This window comes from Mesoplodon mirus, assembly GCF_964341445.2.
Source record: "Mesoplodon mirus genome assembly, chromosome: 6".
NCBI classification, from domain to species: Eukaryota; Metazoa; Chordata; class Mammalia; order Artiodactyla; family Ziphiidae; genus Mesoplodon; species Mesoplodon mirus.
Window position 1 is genome coordinate 4,666,417 of NC_138982.1, and position 8,124 is coordinate 4,674,540.

At 43.5% G+C, this 8,124-nt stretch overlaps 1 pseudogene across 1 annotated transcript; it reads left to right on the plus strand.

Annotated features, from left to right (window-relative positions):
- Positions 1–2,572: 2,572 nt before the first annotated feature.
- LOC309806549 (14-3-3 protein gamma-like) lies at positions 2,573–7,023 on the plus strand (annotated as a pseudogene). The gene is made up of 3 exons: positions 2,573–2,605; positions 6,139–6,267; positions 6,368–7,023. The product of its transcript is annotated as a 14-3-3 protein gamma-like (transcript).
- The last annotated feature ends 1,101 nt before the right edge of the window (positions 7,024–8,124 follow it).

The following is an 8,124-nucleotide window of genomic DNA, read 5'->3' on the forward strand; positions in this document are numbered from 1 at the left end:
TTTACAGCTCTGGTCTAAAGTTGGTGAGCAGGGCGGGACACAGTCCTGACTGGGTCCTCTAGATCCCAGAGATTCTCACACCTTTTTTTTCCACCACTGCACACATGATCCATGATGTCCCCTTGAGGGTCAACGCCATGGATGTACTCCGATTATGGGCAGCAGCAAGATAAAATCGACTATGGTTTATGAGTAATGCCTAGCAATTCCTTTCTCTCCTTCTCAAGAAAGTCGTTAAAAGCAAATGAGACGGGTTTTAAGGGGAGAACTCTGAAACGGCTCTAATTTTTATGAATTAGATTGATCAAATGAATTAGATTGCTCAAAACTTTGTTATAGGGCCTCCCTGGTGGCGCAGTGGTTGAGAGTCCGCCTGCCGATGCAGGGGATACGGGTTCGTGCCCCGGTCTGGGAGGATCCCATATGCCGCGGAGCGGCTGGGCCCGTGAGCCATGGCCGCTGAGCCTGTGCGTCCGGAGCCTGTGCTCCGCAACGGGAGAGGCCACAACAGTGAGAGGCCCGCATACAGCAAAAAAAAAAAAAAAAAAAAAAAAAAAAAACTTTGTTATAGAGTCCAAGCTCGCTCTGCTTGCCTCATGACAGGCCAATAATCGGAGACAAGGTGTTGAGGCAGGGAAGATGATCCGGAAAGCCGGCCGAGACGATGGCAGATTAGTGTCTCAAAAGAACCATCTTATCAGGTCTGGATGCCAGTTTCTGTTCTAGAATCAGAGAGGGAAGAAAAGTCAAAAGGCACCGCAGAGAGGGCGAGGCGGGGAGGAAGTAAAGCAAAAAGGGTCGCCAGTCTTGCAAAACATCTCCTGGAACGACCAGCCTTGGGGAGGGGATGTGTTAATTTCTTCTTTCTTGCAGCCATTCACAGGTGGGTAGCGTTCCCTGAGACAGACCGTTATGTATGACTATAGTAACAAAAGCAACAAAAAGCAAAGGTGAAAGTCAAAGAAACAGATCCAACATGGAGTCAAAATTGGCTCTTCCCTGTTACAGCTTCACACCTTTCTTGCAGCAATCATTACTGTCACAAGAGCGCAGCTGAGCGCTCTAAACATTTAGCCTCAGGAATCTCCTCTCCTGGTGACACTGCCTTCCAGTGGCAGGAACAACCTTCTCTTCTCAGTCTTCACAAATCTCCAGGAGGAGCCTGAACCGTCTCTCTCCCCACCCCCTGGGTGGCGGTGGTCACTTCCAGCAGGTACCACGCATCTCTGTATCGCTTGGGAACTCTCTTCACGATATGTACGTTTCATAAAATGAATTCTGAAGGTTGGAAATCAAAATCCTATCTGGGTTGAGTTTCAGGTTTCCTGGTTCAAAGAGGAAACGGGAATCTTTTGGTTCAGTGGCACTTTTCAAAAGAAGTGTAATTGAAGTCTGAAATGTTGCATAAATGGAAGATATAAGTTTTAATTGAAAAATAATTATAACCACTTAATCATTTTTAAATGAGGGCTGTAATTGCAGTCAGCGTACAATAGCCACATACAGGCACTGAGATTTGCTCAATAAAGCAGGGATGGTACAGCTTGATTTGCTAATAGCACTTCCACTTCTCCTCCCTTTGTCTCAAAGATTAATTCAGGCAAGGGCTATTAATGCTGTTAATTGGTTCTGCAATTTAGACCTTGTGCCTGTGAATGAATGACTGATGTAGTCTCTCAGCCAATAAATGGGAGCACTCTGTCAACGCTCCCCATTGTCCAGCAGGGCACCGTCCCGCTGCCCAGATTCCCTCCCGCCAGCCCTTGGAGACAAAAGAGGCACAGCGCCTCTTCTGGGTCACAGCTTCAGCAGGACCTGAGATAGGTCAACAAGATGACCTTGAAATGAGGCTGACTTACTGCGTCTAGTGGATACTCAGCTAGCCCTCTTCTCCCTCACTGGAGGGAGGGTTTTGTTTTGTTTTGAACCCTCCTCTTACTCCGTGATGAGGCTGGGAAGGAATAAGAGGCCCAGTTGTTATGGAGCTTTGGCAAATGAAAGCGCCAACCGTAACATTAGCTTGACGATAAATGCACCCCAGAGCTCAGGAAGAAAACATTCTTTAATTGCTGCAGCACCTTCTTGGCATGGGCACGGCGCCCCCAGGGATGCTTCGGAGAGTTATCAAACCCAGTGGGGGGTCCATACCGATTGTGCCAGCCCCTGAGGACCTTGGAGCTAATTGCAAGCTGAAACACCACCAAAGAGGCATCCTGATTGAAGACTTACTCACCAGCATGGTCGTTTGCAAAGCCATGTTGGATTTCAGGATTCAGAAACATTTCCATTGCTCTACGAAAGAGTCCCCCTCTAGGACGGCAGGTCCTTCCCTCGCTGCCACAGATATTCAGATCGATGCTCTTCAGAATGAAGACATTGAGAATGAACAGGCACCTGCCATTTTAGCTCCTGAGAGCAGCCTCAGGCCAGGGATTGGCAAAGAAGGTGAGGGTGTGGAATGCCCTGAAGAGGGGAGGGGATTGGAGATGAAAGGGGCTTCTGTGACCCACTTGACACTGAGCGTGGATGTTCCCTGAATTCTGTGCAAATCGTGTTCTGAGGTTACACGTTCATGCGTCTGCCCCACCCACCCACCCACCCCAAGGTGGGGCGGGGAAGTCTGTGTTTGGTTTGGATCCCATTTACAAAGCAATTCTTCTCTCCAAAACAAAAGCTAAAAATCTCTTCTACCCATACAACAGAAACCATACTCTATGGGCTCAGATAAGAGAAAGAAAGGGAAGCAGCAAGCACCAAGAAGCAGTTTCTGGAATAACAAGCTACAACTTTCCAGCCACAAACTCAGATGTTTAGGAGAGTAACTTTTTCCATTCTTTAATAACTGAGCATAATTTTTACTTTGAGCCCGATTTCACTCAACGACCGAAACTCATATCTTCCTCCTATGTTTTCCTGAGGGTTGAATCCAAGCTCCAGAGCTGATATAGTATCAAGGCATCAGGTAGGCATCGTCTGTAGAGAATTTAAAAGCAATAATAAAGTCTAATCAATGTCAATCTGCTTTTTATCATCATCATGTGACAATTCTATAGAATGTCTATGATAAACTTCTCCCCCCCGAAAGTATCTTTTGTTGGTCTAATGTCTAAACAATTGCTGTGGATACTCTTGAGTACTATATATGTAGGCTCCAAATTAGGATATTTTTATTACTTCTCTTTTAGTAAACAGTTTCCGCCTGGAAGTTAATTCGGAAAATTTCCTGCTGCCCAGTTGACCCCAACACACTTAAACTTAGCTGCACACATTCGTTTTAAGAGTAAGTTTTAAGGGTTCAGAATCATTGTGTTTGCTTCAGGCACAGTTTAATATCTCCAGCTGCTATCATACTTCATATCCCTGCATTTAATCAGTAGATTTGAAATAAGCCGTGATAGCATGGTTATTGTAAAGACAAAGAACATATGTTATTTCAAATCTGTCATTCTCTGAGACCACTTGGAGTTTTTCTTGGTTTAAAATTTAAAGCTGAGTGCAAACTACAGTGTAATTTTTTCTTTCTTTAAAATAATCATAACCTAAGTAGAAAGTATTAATTCACTACTTTTCCCCTTTCCTGTATTGTAGTATTTGTTTTATTTTTACTTATTTTTTAGTTCCTGACATGATTATATATGGACGTTTGAGAAAAGAAAACTTGCACTGTTTACGTTTTTTTCTTTGGCCGTTGTTAATATTTGTTCCCTTTCATGATTATACTGAAAATAATTTGGTCCTATAGAGGGAGGAAATGTTGACAAGTGATCCTCTGTGGGTGTCAAATAACAGTGGATGCACACCGTAGTTAGAGTGGACATACTGATCACTGAAATGGGACCTTTTCTTGGTCTCTGATTTGTGGACCTTTTGTGTCTAAGGAAGACTGGGAAAGCAGGGTCTGCTTGGGATGTCATCCACGAGTAGTAGAGGACTATTCCAAGACTGGGTTGGAGTAGACACCGGGGAAGGAAAATTGTCTTAGGTTTGTAACCTATGGCTTCAGCTCCTTCACTGCATTTTGCAAAACATACTGGAGGGAAGAAAATCCCTGAGCTTTACTCTCATGATTACACGGGGCCCTTACACTGGACTGAAACATGACAGAAAGAGCAGAAAGGATCAGCCAACAAGAGTCACCATTACATCTCATGTAAAGATGTGTCTGGCACAGAAAGAACTATGGAGACACACAGAAAAGGTTCCCAGAAACCCGGTCACTGCCAAAGGGCCAGGAGTGGCCATTCTATTCCTCATCCCAGGTGAAGACTTTCAAAAAGCTCCATAGTGAAAAGAAAATTGAAAGTGATTACAGAACCTATCAGTATATGCTTCATCAGATGGATACATTTATATTTAAGTTAACTGTCCAGCAAAAAAATTGAGTTCAGTCTCATTAACAAACTTCTTTTTGGTCTTAATAAACATCCTCAAAGATTGTTTCAAATAGATCTGGATGGTCTGGTTTTAGAATCAATGAGTAGGTCCCACAGAGAGGCAGCTTCCTTCCCTACCAAAGTCCACATTAGCAACCTTATTTCTGTCTGAGTGAGCTTCACGCTACACTCACATTCTTCTAAAAAATAAACAAGAATACCATAAAACCTTGAGTTGCACAGAAGAATCTGAAAAGTACTTTAATCTAAGACAGTAATTGGAGACATTAATCATATATAATTGGAGGGTAGAGACCTCTGCCCACCAATTTGACATTAATTTCACTGAAAGAAGATATTAAGACACAACCTTGTAATGGAATTATTAATCTGATTAAAACTTTGCTCATGAACATGAACAAGCAAATCAAAAGAGAAGAAATAAAGATGTCCACAAATACAGAAAAAGGTACTTGGCAGAAAATAATCAAAGAATTGCAGGTTTAAATGGGGCATCACTTCCATCTATTCTTTCTTGAAAGTAATAAAATATTGATAATCCTCAGTTTTTGAGCGTATGGAAAATTGTCATTTAAATATACTGTTTTTTAGCAGGAGTATAAGCTGATCTAACTTTTTGAGAGGACAATATGATCAAAATTTTAAATATGTATCTTTTTTATGCTCATACCAGATATTTCACTTCAGGGAGTTTATCCTAAGGAAATAATGAAATGAGGGGGAAAAGATCTATGTTCTAAGATATCAATATCATTGATGTCATTATAAATAATTATAATTTAAAAATTGGAAACAACTAAATATACATTATATGCAATTGATTATTTTTTAAACTAGCCAAATTTTTTCCCTTTTTTTTTACTGAGTATAATTGATTACAATGTTTCATGTGTATAGCAAAGTGATTAGAATATATATATATAGATATATAGATATATAGATACATATATTCTTTTCCATTATAGGTTACTACAAGATATTGAATATAGTTCCCTGTGCTATACAGTAGGTCCTTGTTTGTTATCTATTTTATATATAGTAATCTATACCTGTTAATCTCAAATTCCAAATTCATCCCTCCCCCGCTTTACACTTGGGTAATCATAAATTTGTTTTCTGTGTCTGTGAGTCTATTTCTGTTTTATAAATAAGTTCATTTGTATTATTTTTTTAGATTCCACATATAAGTGATATCATATGATATATGTCTTTCTCTGTCTGGCTTACTTCACTTAGTATGATAATCTCTAAGTCCAACCATGTTGCTGAAAACGGCATCATTTCATTCTTTTTCATAGCTGAGTAATATTCCATCATACCACATCTTTACCCATTCATCCGTCAATGGACATTTACATTGCTTCCATGCCTTGGCTCTTGTGCATAGTGCTGCTTTGAACGTTGGGGTGCGTGTATCTTTTCAAGTTAAGAGTTGTCTCTAGATATATGCCCAGGAGTGGGATTGCTGGATCATGTGAAATAAATTACAGTATAGACAAATGATGGAATACTACGCAGGGTTTTAAAAGACTGGGGTAAATTTTGATGTGATAGCATAAAAAATTATCCCATTATATTAAAAAAAAATTAAAATAAAGAGGTTAAGAGCAGCCTCGCTCCAGGTCCCGCAGTCGCAGCTCGAGCCGCAGCCTTCGCACCGTCACCTCAGCCGCTCGTTTCGTGCGTTGGTCCTTCTGGCACACGGACTCCAGCCATGCCCGCAGCCGCCCTCTGAGCCCTTCAGGCCACTCCGGTCTCCTTGCCTGGCCTGACCCAGCCCGTGAAGGTGGTGGACAGCAAGCAACTGGTGCAGAAAGCCCGGCTGGCGGAGCAGGTGGAGTGCTACAACGACATGGCCGTGGCCATGAAGAACGTGAGATCCCCCCCCCACCCCGCCACCTCACCCCAGCCCCTTCGCAGACGCAGGCTTTCACTGGGTCGACTTGGGGACTAGTCGCCCGTCGCTCCTGCAGGTGATAGAACTGAATGAGCCACTGTCCAATGAAGAAAGAAACCTTCTCTCTGTGGCCTGCAAGAATGTAGTTGGGGCACGCCGTTCTTCCTGGAGGGTCATTAGTAGCACTAAGAGAAGACGTCTGCAGATGGTAACGAGAAGAAGATAGAGATGGTCCGTGCTTACCGTGAAAAAATAGAGAAGGAGTTGGAGGCTGTATGTCAGGATGTGCTGAGCCTGCTGGATAACTACCTGATCAAGAATTGCAGTGAGACCCAGTATGAGAGCAAAGTGTTTTACCTGAAGATGAAAGGGGACTATTACCGCTACCTGGCCAAAGTCGCCACTGGAGAGAAGAGGGCGATCGTCGGGGAGTCATCTGAGAAGACCTACAGCGAAGCCCATGAGATTAGCAAGGAGCACATGCAGCCCACTCACCCCATTAGATGAGGCCTGGCCCTTAACTACTCCGTTTTCTACTATGAGATCCAGAACGCCCCAGAGCAAGCCTGCCACTTGGCCAGGACCGCTTTTGATGACGCCATTGCCGAGCTCGACCCTCTCAACGAGGACTCCTACAGGGACTCCACGCTCATCATGCAGCTCCTCCGCGACAACCTCATGCTCTGGACAAGCAATCAGCCAGATGACGACGGTGGAGTAGGCAGCAATTAAGGCCCCCAGGTGGACTGGCAGCACACGCTGACGCTACTACTGCCGTCTTTATGTATTTCCCATGAGTCGGGGGTCGGGTGGGGGAGGGGAAGGGAGCGATGACCTTCCTAGGGAGAAACCCACGACCTGTCCTGTCTTTGATCGCCTCTTTGACATTTTTGCCAAAATACCACGAGTGGAAAGTCAGGCTAGCTGTGCTGGTATCGGAATAGCAGCCTCACACTGGCATGTGGACTGTTCTGTAGATGAAGGCAAGTGGAGCTGGTCCTTAATTTAACTTACTGCTAGAAAATAGGGTTTTAAGATGGAAAGGAAACTTAGGGCTTCCCTGGTGGCGCACTGGTTGAGAGTCCGCCTGCCGATGCAGAGAACGCGGGTTCGTGCCCCGGTCCGGGAGGATCCCACATGCCGCGGAGCGGCTGGGCCCGTGAGCCATGGCCGCTGAGCCTGCGCGTCCGGAGCCTGTGCTCCGCAACGGGAGAGGCCACAACAGTGAGAGGCCCGCGTACCACAAAAAAAAAAAAAAAAAAAGAAGAAAGAAAAGGAAACTTAAACGGAATAGCCCTCATTCAATAAGTTCTGTGGTTCCAGTAAGGATTTTTATGTACATATGCTCGTGTCTTTTAAGTTCTGGGTACTTTCTAGCTCATCTTTCTTAGCTGTGCATCTTGTTTTTCAGGGTGTACTCTACCGGACATGGAATAGTTTAAAATCCCAAACTGATAGACTTAGAACATAAGGTATATTTATCCTTGTGGGTTAGGCCTTGCCAGTTTTCAGAAGTTTCTGATTAGTTGACAGTATTAACACTAAGTTGCAGTTTACAGTATTTCTACATTACAGCCATATATGACATCAAGCCATGGATTGTGTGTTTTTCTTATTTTGGCTTTTACATCCTTATTCAGCCTTATCCAGGTTGGTTTTGCTGTTATCTATCTCCTAGGCGAAAAGGCTTGCCTGAGGAGACTCAAAGCTACTTTAGGTTTTGGTTAATAGGTGCTTGGCAGATGGCTGTGCGATTTTTGTCTTTCTTTCTTCTTAACTTAAATCCACCACAAAAATGATTAATCACTTTAATAGACACGTTAAACACCACAA